The sequence below is a fragment of the Lissotriton helveticus genome, chromosome 6, assembly GCF_964261635.1.
Source record: "Lissotriton helveticus chromosome 6, aLisHel1.1, whole genome shotgun sequence".
NCBI classification, from domain to species: domain Eukaryota; kingdom Metazoa; phylum Chordata; class Amphibia; order Caudata; family Salamandridae; genus Lissotriton; species Lissotriton helveticus.
This window is the reverse complement of record NC_136067.1, coordinates 814,829,321-814,845,788: the sequence shown is the minus strand read 5'-3', so window position 1 is coordinate 814,845,788 and position 16,468 is coordinate 814,829,321.

The window sequence follows — 16,468 nt, the reverse complement described above, 5'->3', positions numbered from 1 at the left end:
AGCCTGGGTGAAAAATATGCTGCAAATGGTGAAAAGTGTTGGAAATAGGTGTGGAATTACCAACTCCTGCGTGTTATCCCAGACATTAAAGCCTTTAGAAAGCAATGTCTACAGTCAACAGGGCTCCCCTGGGTGAGCCATTGTGATTGTGGAGGACCCATAGGCCCTCTTTTGTATTCTGTTGATCCATTTCCAGGCCCAGAGGTTTAGAGTGAAGCAGGACTCACCTCTATTCAATACCTTATCAGGGTGAATATGACCTCAGATTCTATATTTCTCACTCTGTTCAAATCTGTCTCTTGAGAGTGGTGGGCAGCTTTTAAGGGTTTAACTCAGCAGAGATTGACTTTAACGAAGTCTCTAAGATAAAGTGCACATTTTCTGTACAGCCTTTAGGGCACTATGACCCCGTTTTGTCAGGATCCTTCAATCCTACCATCAGATGGCTATTCTGAAGGACTTTCTGTGTGAGCCTGCTTCTGTCATGAATACTAGTTTGGAGGCTGTGCTGACTTTCAGCATTGAAATCCTCTTGGAAATCAGATCCACTCTAGATTCCATTATAGGGTTTACTTATCAACCACTAATTCATTATGGTAATTGCATGCCTTACCTTAACATGAAAGCTGGAGGAGAGACTTTTGGTGAGTCATATTATATTTGGAACTCTGTCTTTGCTCTTTTAGCATTCGTATGTGTTCCCTTGCACAGATTCTGGTCATATTACGAAACTAGATCTGACCCATGTTCTACTCCAGATTCTCGTTCTACGGGTTGGCTGCTTCCTGGATCTCGGTGCATTCCTTCACCCAGAGAGCTGTTGGAGGGATGTTAACTGCGCTCATGTGCACTGTGCTGCAGCCTGCTCACACATGTTCTTGTGCGGTTGTGAGGAGGGTTTTAAGCCAGGCTTCTGCATCCGGAATGTGTGTTTCAATTGCCGTTACTGGAAGCTCCTGCTTTCTTCTCCAGTTGCCTGCACTGCTGAATCCTTGAAACCTTGAGAAGAGTTTATGATTCCTACTACTGCTTTTTGCAGTGTCTTGTTTTCCTGTGGCTGCCCTGAGCTGCATTGTGCTTATATGCTTCCCCTGTTTCCCAGTATCACCTTACTTTCTAGCCTGATTTTTGTGCTTTCTCTGTTAGGCACAAATTTGCTGAGTGGCAGCAGTTCCCTTTATTTCCTTTTTCTGAATTTCTGTTCAGTCCTTGTTCTGAATTCCTGTGTTTCTTCTATGTACTAACAGGGCATACGCTGTTTGTTGGGTACATTCTTGAATTCCTTGTTTTGAATCCTAGTTCCGGTTTCCCAGTACCAGCAGGACATTACCTGTTCTATTGCCTTTTGGGTGCATCCAGAGTTCCCTGTTTTGAATCCTAGCTCCAGTTTCCCTGTGCTAATGGATCATTACTTGTTCCAGTGCCTGTGGGGTACAGCCTTGAGTTACTTGCTCCGAATCCTAGTTCCACTTTTCATGTACCAATGGGGCATTACTTGTTCTAGTGCCCGTTGGGTACAGACCTGAGTTCCTTGCTCTGAATCCTATTTCTAGTTTCCTTGTACCAGCAGGGCATTACTTGTTCCAGTGCCTGTTGGTAAAGCCTGCCCTAGACTCCTGTGTTCCTCTTCTTGATTTCTGAAGCCCTGTTAATAATTCCTTTTCTTGTGTTTCTCCTGGTCTAATTGCTGTCTGGTCTGTCCTGTATTCTTAATATTCATTCAACTCTAGCTTTGTCCCTCTTCGAATCTGTTGCTGTTGGGCCAAGGTCCTTTGGAGTTTTACCTGTCTCAGTGTATGTTAGAAATTGGGTTTCTAGTTGGCAGTGGTAGGCACCCTGTCCAAACTGGAACCACAATCCTAGTCAGGGTAAGTCACAACACACCCTAAATTATCCACTGCTCACCCTCTGGTAGCTTGGCGCATAGCAGTCAGTCTTAACTTGAGAGGCAATGTGTAAAGTATCTGTGCAACACTTCAAACAGAAACAGTGAAAACGCCACAAAAAGACGCCCCACCAGATTAAAAAAACAAATCTTAATTTCATAAATAAAACAGGACCAAAAATGGCAACAGCAATTCAATAAGTAGAACTTGGGATATGAATTTTTAAAGAATTACTGAAAAATTGTGCTGAGAGGCAATAAGCGCTTAAATGGGATATCTGGTTGCTCTCGACCAGAACAAAGTCAAAAGTTCAGGCCAACTGCGATGGAGTGCAGGGCAGATACAGGGACCCAGTGAGGCCTGCTGAACAAAAGTACCTGTAACATGATTTGCGTCAAGAAAGATGCGTGGGGCAGCCAAGTGATGCATCGGTGTTCCCCATCCAGTACGGGTGATATGTTGATTTTCTCCATGCAGCAGGGTGATGCGACAGTTCCAAAGGCAATGTGCCAGTTCAGAGATGTGACAGTTCCGAAGGCAATGTACAGGGATTCTCCACGCAGTAAAGTTGACGCATCGATCTTCTCCATGCAGTGGCGTCAATGTATTAGTTACACAGCGCTGGTTCTGAAGGCAATGCACTGGTTCCCAGGGTGATGCTCCCGGGCCATTCCCACAACAGCGTTTATGCATCAATTCTGCTCATTCAGTAGAGGTTGCGTCAGTTGTGCTGCAGCAAACACCTGGGGCCCTCTCCCAAGGGTCCAGGACTGGTATGGCACCACATAGAAGGCCAAACTCACAAGTTACAGAGTCCAGGTGTAAGAACAGCATTGAAGGAAGTATTTTAAGTCACTGTGACTTCAGATCAGGAGGCAAGCCAGCAAGTTCTTGGAGTCAATCTGAGTTCAAGTGATGCAAGTCCAGTACTTCTCACCCAGGCAGGGGATCAGCAGTCAGCAGGGCAGCACAGAAATGCAAGAGTCCAGCAAAGCACTAATCCAGCAGAGTGGCAGTCCTTTCAGCAGCACATCAGTTCTTCTTGGCAGAGTGGTCCTAGGTCCAGCAGTGTACTGAAGTCATGGTGTCAGAGGTACAGTACTTATACCCAATTATGCCTTTGAAGTGGGGGAGACTTTGAAGGAGACTTTGAGGTACACAGAGGTTCTCCCTTCCTGCCCTGGCCCTGGCTCCAGGCTCACCAAAGTGGGGGTATGCAGCCCATTGTTTGTGGACAGAAAACAGCCTATTCAGGTGTATGTGTTAGGCTTTGACCTGCTCCTCCCTCCCATCTCCCAGGATGGCCTATAAAGTCACACATAAGCTGCTTTTGTGTATGGCTGTCTAAGGGAATACACAAGGCCCAGCTGTCACACAAGCCCAGACTGAACAGAGGCAGGCAGCAGGCAGCAAATGACTAAAGTAAGAAACGAAAATTCATGTCTAGCTGTACATTGGTTGGAGACAAAACACACTATACCGCACTTGAGGTTCACAATCCTAGATAAAATACTTGTGATATCACATAGAGATACCAATAAACAGCTAGCGCAGAAAGAAACAATTTGGATAAATTGGTTGAACACTTTGACACCATATGGATTAAATGACAACATTGAAATGGTTTGCTTCCTTTGAACTAAGAAGCTAGTTCTGTAAATTCCAAAGACATGATTTTGTATGTAGTGATGACTACTGTTTTGTATCTGTATTACACACTAGAATATAATCTAGTTCATCCATGGGGCAGCATGATTGAGTTACGCATGTTTACATCGGTAAACATGCAACACTTTTTGATAAGATTAAACACTAGAATGTAAAGTGTAGTTAACAAGACAATCAAACGGACTTCCTTATCAATAGACAAAATAGCCTTCTAAAAAATAAACACGCCTGGGCCGTGATCCGAGGCTATCAGCGGCTGGCACCCCAACCTTACTTTCTAGGGCACTTTTCCCAGGAGAAAAAGCGCTACCTAACGTTACTGAGGCTGGGGTCATTTCCATCAAAAGACCTGACACCATGGCAATCCAAGGAATGCCGCTTATGTGGAGGAAGGGACGAGTCTTTTTTACACTTACTATGCATCTGCCCCTCCCTGGCAGAGAACCGAAGAACGGTCCTCCGGGAAGCCTTTAGGAAGGAACAAATAGGGTCATGTACAGCAGCTGTCATCCAAAGTCTTGGAGGACTATCAATCCAACTGTCCTGTAGAGCCACAAAATTCCTAAAAAACGCAGCAACTGAACTGGAAAAAAAAAGAAAAACTAACCAAACAAGTTTTAGCATTACCCATCTAGAAACTCACTTATGGTATTGTCTGTATGTTTTATACTTATCTGTTTTTATTTCAAAATGTTCATTTCACTAGAATATAGTCTATTTCAACCATGGGGCAGCATGGTTGAGTCACGCATGCTTACATTGGTAAACATGCAGCACTTTTTGATATGGTTACGGTTCCCCAAACATTAGGACTAGTTGTCCTATGGTGATTTATGCTGTTTAACAAAAGTATTTAGCCATGTTATGGCATATACAAGCACAATTGAACACAAGCTTCTATATTGTAAAAATGTATAGCACATGATTTCCACACCGATGAACATGAGCACTGGGTTCCTTAACCACTTGGCTGCTAAGGCTTTTCCCGTCCTGTGCTGATATTTATTGAATCCCATTATACATGACGAGTTCACCTTGTCATGAGCACAGCCCCAGTGTGCCTCATGACGAGTTCACCTTGTCATGAGCGTGCAAGAGGAGGATTAGACACAGCATCCATTTTTTTGCATCAGAGCAAATGGGTTAAGCTTTATTCATACATCACATTACAGTGACATCAGGCGTTAGACACAGCAACAGATTTTTGTATTGGAGCAACTGGGATCATTTTTATTTAACGGTCCACGTGACAGATACATCAGACGTAAACATTGGGGAGAGTAGAGCAGCCCCGCCCACTTGCCTGCCGCAGAGCAGCAGGACATGAAACATAAAATGACAATAACTCTAAGTTATCATCTTTTTATGTTTCTCACTGCTTAAAAGCAGTCGGGTGATGCTCCTTCGCCATAGCAGAGGAGCTGCACCTGCGAATATCGGCAAAATATCTTGGGATAAAATATTGAATGGTAAGTGTGATTTAGGGGAAGTATAGATTTACTATTCTTAACTCCACATCTATGCAATATATACCATAAAGATACATATGTTTGGAGTTTGGTATTGAAATTCTGAACTTTCTTACCTTTCGATATTTTGTCCTTCGATATTGTTTCCACTATATTTGGTGCCATCAAGATTCCTACTTCAGTTTTCCGTGTGCCAAACTTTCTGATCCAATGCTTGCTTTTCAGTGGCAGGTAAAAAACACATTCCACTTCTCCTAGAGTTGTCTTAAAAGAGTGGTATATCCATATTTTAGCATTTTTACTGCGGCGACAATTCCGCCACGGTGCGGTGGCTTTGATGAGTAGGTGAGGTCGCGTCGGCTATCAGATGTGTGCAGCATTACGGAGGTAGTGCGCGCGACGGCCGTTGGCCGACAGAAGCACGCAACGGGTTAAGTGCAGCAAGGGCCCGTCAATGGTTTTGCCTGTGCTCACACATGTTTATATAAAAGATTAAACTTTAGTTGTTGATCCAGATGTTAGTGATGTACGTTCCATGTGCAGTCTCTCTCTTGACTGGCCCTTTTCTTAGCTTGCACCGATTATTCACCCATTACAGCTTTCTAAAGAAAAATCCAATACACCCATTTAATTGCAAACTAAGGGGCTGATTACGATGGAGAATTTTCCGCATCCTCCGGGCCGGCGGAAGACACCGCCGGCCCGGAGGATGTGGAAAACCCTCTGCAGACCCACCAAAGACCCACCGCCACATTAGGATGGCTGGTGGGTCCTGGTTTCAGTCCGCCGCTTTTCCGCCGCGGTTGGCTTACAACCGCGGCGGAAAAGGCCTAATATGGTGGCGGTGTCTCTCAGACACCGCCAGACATATTAGGACGGTGTAAAATGTATGCTTTTCCGCGGCGGCTTTTCCACCATGGAAAAGCATACGGACCTTCACTTCGGGGGCCCGTTGCGGGCCCCCTGGGTGAAGGGGGGGGGTAGCGCATGGGGGGTACCTATGGTACACCCCTGCATTTGCGTGAACAAAGCAGCAGGCACCGCGCGGTGCCTGCCGCTTTGTGCACGCAAATGCGGTGCATGCATCTTTAACATTGCGGCGGGTGCAGCTTGAAGCTGCACCCGCCGCAATGTTAAAGATAGAGGATGTGACCGCAACCCTGGCGGTCACATCCTAATCTTCACGGAGGGAACGCCGCAGCCCATGCGGACGTTCCCTCCTACTCTGGGGTCGCGGACAGACTCAAGTCCGTCCGCGATATTAATGACCCCTATAGTTTTACGTTTTGGAAAAGGAACATTCAATTGGGAGCTGTTTGAAGGCCCCACCCACCTCAGGGTTATAGAGCAGTAGTTCTCATTGTAAAATCCAAATAATATAGGAGAATCACCGTCAAAAGAATCACTTCACTCTGCCACCCACATCCTCCCCCAACTTTACACGGACCTCTCCCCAAACCTTCACGTGGCATATCTTCAGCCTAAGGCTAATACATATCTGAGAATGTAGCTAAAGGGGGCAGTCATCAAGTATGATAATGCTCAGTTACAGGATGTTGATTGGTATACAAGTACTGTAAGTATAGGTTTTAAGTACTAGAAAGTAGAACTGCAAATCTCGAAAGGTGTGTTTGCATTCCATTGTATTATTCGTGCAAGATACGAGACCAAGTAGTTGCAGCAAACATTACATGTAAAGTCATCAAAACCTTTATCGCAGTAATGCACTTCCAGCTGTAAATTATTGAATATCCTCCATCTGGTTTTACGGTAGTCTGCATTTATGTTACGACCAGAGAAGGAAGGGAGTGGACGATGAAAGAAGCTAACATAAACATGAAAAAGCATGAAAGATAGTCACAGACGTACGTGAAACACCAGAGAATGGCAAATCTATGGCATATGTGAACCACAGACATCAACCTAATGTTACGTGCTTGGAATGACGTACTTCGCAGCGTAAACACAATTGTCACTGTTCCCAGACTCCCCTTTGTCCCTATTCTTGGTATCATTATAAAAAATAAAAAAAATTACATTTGTATACTGGAGAAATTGATGAATCACGCAATGATAGTTGAAATGAAAGGGTATGCACGCTGAGGATTAAGCAAATATGTGACAAATGGACTCTGGAAATGAAAAATTAATGCGCGAAAGAAGGTCCGCATTGAAAAATGATGTGAATGCGTCAATCATCAATGACAATCCGAGGCCCTCCTTGCGAATGGCCGGTGAATTACTAACCCTGCACATACACCTGTTTATGAGCAATTACTAGTGCTATAAATTCCGCACCCCTTTAAACATCTGGCAGATCAAGATTGTAGGAATTTAAAGGGGGAGATTGATACTGACATAAATATTTTGTCATAAATATTGCCTACACAAATATCGCCCCACTGGGGTTAAGAACAGAGAAACTACACCCACTGTGACAATAATTTTGTAAATAATATTTAGGACACCATATTTATATCAGACAATGTTTCAGTATATAAAACCCACCCAGTTGTCGTACGATGATTGATATATAGCTCTTAGAAGTGCATGTAGTATAAAGTGTATTTCAATAAACCTATTCTTATCAGCATCATTACTATCATCATCAGTGTTATTATTCATAAACAATCCATTATATTGGATTCTTGGAAGTAGCCCTAACTAATACTGGCATGGATTATTTATGGTTTGGTAGATGTGGGACTTCTGCTGAAATGAGATGGATGTGTCAGTGCATAATTTGGGAAATAATACATGGCAGTGCACAACGACTGCAGCCCGTGCTGACAAAAGTCAGGATTACTGAATACTGAGGTTGTAGTCATGATTAAACCTCATGCCGCTTTCTTCTACACTCACTTCCCTTTATTTCACTCTTACAGGTTCTTTTTCATCTCCGCGTTCTCTCTTTGTCTCTGTTTTTCCGTCTTTCTCACCCCTCCTATTCTCTTTGTGTTTTTCTCTCTTGCTGTGAGTCAAAGTCTGATGGGGAAAAGTAAGTGTTAGCCTAAAAAATGAGGGCTGGTGGGCACCACCTACAATGAACAACTCAAATTAGGCTTTGGATGTCCTGCCTCTACCAAACTCTAAAGAACTGCAGTGATGTTTTGCAGTCGTTTTGGGGGTTACACCATCCATGTTTTATTATGTCAAAGGAATTGTTCAGATTATAAAATCACATTTTCTGATTGGCTGCGCTGTCCTCTCATTAAACCAATCTCATGAATGTGCTGATCTATAATGTGGCAGATGGGTATGACGGATAGTCAGTTTGCGGTATTATTAGTGCTATAGGATATTATGGACTTGTAATAAGGAGTACTGGATATCTGACATGTTGTTATAGAATAACCAATCCATCAAACTCAAATTCAAGCCGTTAGTCAGGAAACAGTCAAAACAATCCTGCATGGGGTCTCATCTGTACTGCTCATGCCACATAATAATCTTACTGTGCATTAAGACCTCCAGTACATGTAGCAAAAAAGACTTGTTTTGAACAATGTTCACTCTATTACACCATGTCAACATCCACTTTTAAAATTAGATATCATACAGTCCAATACTTACATTTGTCTAGTGGCTGTAAATGTGTTGAGTGGTCTAGGTTAAATTGCAGTGGTAGTCCAACACCTTACCCCTGATAAACATGATTTTTAGCATGAAATATATTAGTAAAATCCCAGAAGTGGCAAGATAGATGTTTCTCCCAAAGAAACTGCGGGCCTTGAAAAAAGGTAATAAAAAAGGGTACTATAGGTGCAATTGTTAAAGGTAAAAATAGATAAGTAAATTCACATATAGACAAAGACTTAGCTATATGCATACATGTAGTGATTGCTACTCATCCTTCCTGCTCATCCTCTGCTGTCACCATGTGGAATGTTGGTAGCCATGATGACACATTAGAATGTTGGGTTCCTAGCTCTGTCAGTTCAGTTGGGAGTTTGGGGCTGAGCTGTAAGAAGACAGCTCCTGGTGGGGTTTTTATCCCTCTTAACATCTTAATACCTTTGACTACCATCTTGTACCATCATACAGAATACATACCTATTATTACAAGAACCCTACGTGGACCTGATCTTCATTTACATCACTACAATACATTTGTGAATTAATGGGGTAAATGCAGAGGTATGGCATATCAGTAAGAATGTTTGCAAACAGGTCTTAGTGTCTGTAGCCTGTCTTTGGCCATATGACTGGGTGCAGCTGACAGTTGGGCCTTGTGTATTCCACTCGGCCAGGAATAAGGAATTCTGAGCTGCTGAAGGACTGCCACTCTGCCACACTGCTGCCCTTGTGTGCCTTACTGTACTGCTCCCTCACTGTGCTGACTGGCTCCCTGCTGCCCTTTTGTTTGGGTAAGAAGGACCAGACCTGCATCCCTTGAACCCTGAACCCCAAGTAAGTTCTACTTTCAATAAGGATTTACCCACGTGTTACTGCATTTAAATTTTCTCCTATCTGATAACCCACATTTTGTGGGATTGCTTTGTCTCACACTTGCACAAAAAAAGCAAATGAGATGCTGCTTCAAATATCTGCTTGCAGGAACGTTCATAGGTTACAACAAATCTCCCTGTGAAAATACTACACCGAGGGCCATATGTAGGAAAATGGCATTTACCGAATCGTAAATACCGAATTTTACCGATTCGGTATTTACAAATCGGTAAATGCCATGTAGGTAATTATTCTGTAATAATTACCGAATCGGTAAGAATCGGTAATTACCGATTAGGTACTTACCGATTCTGTATTTGCCATTGATTCCTATGGGCCTTGAAGCCAATAGGATTCAATAGCAAATACCGATTGGGTAATTACCGAATCGGTAAATTTACCGATTTTACTAGGGGGACAGGGTGTCACTTTGACACCCTGTTGTACCCCTGTTTCTGGCTTGTGTGCCATGTGACACACAGACATGCCCTTAGGGCATGTCTGTGTGCCACATGGCACAGGTGTACATGCACAGATGTGCATGTACACAGGAATTCGTTATTTACCATGCAATAATATTTCATGGTAAATAACAAATTCCTAAGGGCCTGTGGCACTGTTTCCAGTGCCACCTACATCCCATACTACCGATTCTGTACATTTACCGATTCGGTAATTTACAGATTCGGTAAATTTACCGATTCGGTAAATATACAGAATCGGTAATATTTTGGCCACCTACATCTGAAACTCAAAATACCGGTCGGTAACGGCCGAAATCGGCCGTTACCGACCGGAATTTGGCCACCTACATATGGCCCCATATTTGCAGGATGGCATATTAGCAGTTCGGTGATGGTTGTAAATAAAGAAAGCAGAACTTGTTTGCTACGGTAATTCAGAAATACTTACAACTTGTTTTCCTGACAAAGGAGAAGGAATACTTAGAAAGAGGATGCATGTTTAAGAGTAAGCATTCTACCGAAGTAAGGCAAATCATTTCACCACAATGCCTAGAGGTTGGGTCTGGTGGCTCAGTGGACTAATGCGTCCATTGCAGGGACATGTGTTCAACCTCATGGTCAAAGGTTCAAACCCTGGTGGGTTCACTCAGCCTTTCATCCATCTGTGGTCGATAAAATGAGTACAATTGAGTTGGGTAACAATAAACATCTGTTATTCAGCGCCAAGATACCTCCGGGTGAATGTGTGCTTTACAAAAACACCTGTTATGTTATAACCACATTCACTGATAATTCTAAATTACCACAGAATTTATATTTTTATGACAGCTGGAAATTCACAGAATGATTTGTGGTCAGCATAAGTCCATTTATGAGGGCAGACCTCTCCTCTATGAGTAGCAAGATGTCTGCAACTCTAAATCCCACTTAATCAGTGGACATACTGTCTCCAACAGTGTTGTTTTGCCTTATAACTTTGTGAACTCCCACAAACATGAATGTTTCAGTGCACCCGGAAACTATGATCTGACTCTTTCCCACCCTGAAAATAGTTAGACATTTACACAGGGACATGGCACGAGTAATGACTCTCCAGGGAGGGAAGTGAAACGGATCACCCCCAGATTAGGAAATTGCATAGAGCAAAGGCATTTCCATAGGAACATTGGCACTGGGGATTCTATTTCTTTTCTGCGGAGATGTCCATTAAGGACAACTCTGCACAATAAAATTAAGAGCCATGATGGAAAAGTCACCTAAACTTTACAGGAGCACGCCTGGAAAATTATGTAGGGCAACTTTCCAGGTGTACTCCTGAGAATGTTGATGAATAACAAAAGGTAATAATATTATATACAGTTGGAGACAGAATTATCAGTCACTACTTTTTCAAGAATAGGGCCATAATATTTGGAGACGAAGAAACATTAAAAAAAATGTACTGATTAAAACGGCCCATGGCCTGCTCGATTCAAGGGTCAGAAAATAATATCATGGTCACCTGCATTCCTTGGGCCTTCAAGACAAAAAGGCGAGAGGAAGCAGGGGGACAGGTTTATTTATTATATCCAAGTAGGAGCAGTCGAGAAGGATAAACAGATATATTGTTTGCTGTTGCTATCACATTTTTGCACAATACCAGTTCTTACCTTGCTCAGTAAGGTTGGGGTTTAAAAGCCTCACAAAGTGGACACTACATTTTATTCTTTAACATTTTTTTACTCCAGAATTTGGAAACATCTCATAGGGGCCAATAGATGGTTTCAAATGTTCCTCTAATTTTTATTCAATTTCCTAATAATCAAAATAGTTGAGATTTGGGGCCATATGTATCAACATCCAGATTTGCGAATCTCAAATAGCGATTTTTTAGAAATCGCTATTTGAGATTTGCAAATTGGTATGTATGTAGAAAATCGATTTTTTTTGCGATTTCTTAAAATTCCTTAATTGCGATTAGAAAATTGCGAATCGTAATTAAGGAATAATTTCCCATTCATTCCTATGGGCCAGGAGGCCCATAGGAATGAATGGGAAGATATTCTCAATTTGTTATTCGCAATTTGAGAATCACAAATTGACAATAATTTCAAGGGTGCAAGGGTGTCCAAAGGACACCCTGTTGCACCCCTGAAATTAGCATGGGTGCACATGTGGCGCACATACATGCCCTAAGGGCATGTATGTGCTTCACAATGCACTTTGAAAAATGCAAAAAAGTGCATTTTTCAAGGAATTAGCAAATTACCACCAACTTGAAGTTGGTGGTAATTTACGATTCCTTAAGACCAATTTGCATTTTTTTAAGGCTTCTTTCATTGCATTTAAATTTGCGATTCCTTAAATGCAATCGCAAAATAAGGAATCGCAAATTTTGCGATTCCTTATTTTGCACTCAATTTTGCTACATACATACCAGTTAGCGAAAATGAGTTTGCAAACGCCGAAATTCTGCGAATTTCGGCGTTTGCGAACCCATTTGAGCTTCATACATATGGCCCTTGGTTCCACTGCCTTTTGGCTAGGCTCACTTTATAGAAATATCACATGCATACCTACATGCATTTCAGCAATATTTCTCCATGATGATGTAACTCGCGCAGAACATGCTTTTTTTTACTAATGCTGAGGCTATCTTTCTATTGAAAATGCACAAAAAACATTTTCATAACGATTTAATGTTCAAAAACAACAATGTAATTGAAAGAAACCCTTTCAGAGGGCCCCTGGGCCCAACCGTGAGGTTGAAGCCTTTAACTCTTGCTGTCCCGGGGCCAGACCTACTATGGATCTGGAGCAACGGGGCCATGCACCCATTCAGCACTTGGCAGTCAGTGTTAGCACCGGTCTAGCAGTCCTAAGCTTCGTGGGCCGTCAATAGATACAGGTTGGTGAACACAGGCTCATAACTCTAAGTACATTCAATTACATAAATAAATTACTGTCCAGTCAAATACTGTCTTTTATTACAAAAGTAGTTTTTATACAAACCCCAAGTGAAATACAGCATACACAAACAATGCACACAGCCTCCTGAGGTCAGATAAATAAACAGGCCCCCTGAGTCTCACTTTCCTCTCACTGCATTAATGGGTATTCTTCATTCACTATTGGCAACATTCAGGTTAAGGTCCAGTCTGAGTCAAAGGAGTCTCACTCCAACGCTTTTAGAAAAGCCAAACCAAAAGTGTTCCAGCATCAATGCATTATCTGGCAGACAATAGCCCCTGGGGCCTTTCAGCCTTTTGATCAGTCAGTCTTACCCGCACCAGCAGGAATTGCTTTACCAGAGTTTTTAAAAGCATTTCCTTTGTGGGTGCAGAGGCTGCAGTGGCTGCTTTCGGTGAGCAACACCCTTGGTTCTGCAGGGGCAATGGAACTTGTCCTCGGCGCTCCTCCATTGCAACAGCTGGATTCCTTTAATCCTTCCCACAGGAGGAAGGGTTTCATGCCTTATGGTTTCAATCCTCATTTGGGGCTCAAGCCCACATGGGTCACTATGGCAGCCTCTTCTCTGAATAATTACATTAACCAGGCTACGATCCATATCCTTTCCAGTGGCCCTCTTTATCAAACAGGCTCACTACTCCTACTCCACACTCAGGCAACAGCCCGATTGTTGCAGCAGCAAGTTCCTCCTCACGGCTGTCCTCTCCGTCATGGAGGGTTTCTGGCTGCTAACATGGGCAAATGCAAGATCGGCACAGCTAACATCACAGTGGACCCCTCTGGCATACAGGGTTGACAACATGCACACTGCACACAGGCTGTGGCCCAAAAGGCATGGCTAACTTCTTGGTGGCTCCATATGGCAATGGCCTGATCGGCATAGCAGTCCTATCCTCACACCTCACTGCAGGGATCCACTCACCAGGATACACCACAGGACCTCACTCCCTCCAACAATCCCCTTTTCCTCACATGGCACAGTGGTGCTCGAGGCAGAAAGGACAGGTGGTCTTGTATTTTCCGTTGGTGATGTCCTCTTCACCCAGCAGGGAAACTGGCAGACCTTAACCCTCAGTCCTGGTTATAGGCAGACATTCTGCAGAGCCTCTTCTCCTTGCATATTTTTGGGAGCCTTGAGCTCCGCTTGTACTCTGTTTCTAGTGCCCTCCGCTCTGCCCTTCTTCTAGAAAGAAGTATATTATAGCAGAAGTGACTCCAAACCTGATAGGCCCACAACACTAGCCATGGGAGTGACTAAAGGTTCACAACTGGATGTCAGGCACAGTGATATGTGCACCAAAATATTATCCTAGGGCCCCAGCCCAACTCTTTGTGTTTCTTTTATCAACCCCTTCTCCTTCCTGAGATGTACCCAGGCCCTTTTCTAGTGACCTCTCCCTGGATCAAAGAGCACCCATTGAAGTGTACGGAGGGGTCTGACTCTTATTCCACCAGGGTGTGGGTCCCAGGAAAATACAACAGTCTACAAATCTGTTTGGGGGATTTCTCTGCCTCATCTTGCTCCTTCAGTTAGCACCAGGTCACCCAGAATGGAACCCAGAATCTTCCATGTATTGCACCATTCACAATTACAAATACACCCCTCACATGCATACAACACATACCCACCAATAATATTTTCAAGAGCAGACAGTGGTTCTCTGGAAAATTGAACTTCAAGGGTTCATTTTTATTTTTATTTTAAACGCATTCTGTTTTACACTAAGGAAAAAGGGCTGTTTTTTTTAAAAGGTTGCTTTATTCAAAAGCAATTACATACATGATGGTCTGTTGACTTTAGCTGGCCACTATTCCAGTGATGGCTGTGATTCCCAATGGGTCGCAAACTGCAACCTACTTCATTAATATTCATGAGGTAATTCGATGTGCAACCAACAAGGAATCCCTAAATGAAACACAATGAGTTTCATACATAAGGAACACCAATTTCCTAATTGTGATTCAGAGGGAATAGCAATTAGGACATTGGTATTCCTAATGTTTGTACATCTGGCCCTAGTTGCTCTCATCTAGCACTCTGTTGGTGAGCACCATTATCAAGCACTGGATGCCATACTCACTAGGTAGCCAACATAGTTGGAAAAGAATGACTATGTAATATAACCTCATGTTAGCTAGTGGGAAGGGGCAAAGGGCTATCAAAACACCTGGATCTTATACCTTCAAAGGATATTTCTGCCAATAAGCCAGAGGCTTAATTATGAGGCCTGCCACAAGTTCTGCAGGGCAATTTTACATAGCTTGACAGGTCTGAGATAGAAGGACTGCATTTGTACTATAAGTGTTTATTGTTCAGTTCATAGCGTTACCACAAATAATTCACAGCTTGCATAAATAACAAAATAATCATTGTGCTGTAGAAAAAACAAAGCAAAAAACAAGACAATAGTAAAAATTGAAAATTAATTGGCTAAACAAAGATACTCAAGATAAAGTTAAAGTTATTAATCCTCCATATGCTGTATCATAGGCTGCCAAATCTGGATCCCTAATTGTTTTTTCTTCAGTGACTTAAGACGATAAAGATTAAATTCCGTATAAAAAGCATTATAAAACTTCGCACGCCACATTTCATAAGAAGGTGCCTCTGGTTTCTACCACATTGACGCGATACATAAGCGAGCTACTGCCATAGCCATGAAAAAAAAAGAATCTGTATGCATAGTACAGTTGACATTCATTACCATTTCTGCATACCCCAAGCAGCAACATCTCTTTAGATACCATAACATTTACATTAGTGAGATGCGACAAAAACTGTTCAATTGATGAAAAGAAAGGTGCTAACATACTGCAGTCATAAAATATATGCGCTATGTCAGCCTGCGGTATATGACACCAAAAACAATTCCCTGCTTGGGCATTACCCCACTTCATCATATGGGCAGGTGTATAATACAGATTAAATAAAGTTTTATAATGCTGGGATCGTAGATTGGCAGTCAAAATAACTGTGGAAGCCAAATCAATGGACTCTTGAACAAACGAGCCAGCACTGCTAAACCTGGTACTCCATTTCTCGTCATGTGCTGCTATGTCGTCAGGTTGTGTTGCAAGCAAGATGTTATACAATATCCCAATCCTGGCATGTTTGGACATAGCTTCAAGTAAATCATTAGCTACTATAGGGGTAATTTCAGGGTGTTTGGAAAAAAAGTCTCTTAACTGCAAATATTTAAAAAAATCATTCTGCAAGATTCCATATTTATCCCTTAACTCCGTAAAAGACAACATGATACCCAGATTAAAAACATCCCCAACTCATTGAATCCCCTTCTCCCGCCATATCCTCATCTTAGCATCCCAAAATATTAGGGGAAATAATTCTGTGGAATCGAGTGGGGTATAATAATTAATTCTATTAAGAGACATAACCTTGCGCACCCATCTCAGTCCTTTAAATGCAGCAAGTACAGTCTTAAATCTAGTTTTGTTATAATAACTCTGCTCAAGAAATTTAAGCAATAAATGTTGCGAGTGATCCCCTAATAACAACAAGTAAATATTGGGGGTTTCAAACGGCCTTATCTCGCCCCCGGTTACCAAAATATCGATATTTTGT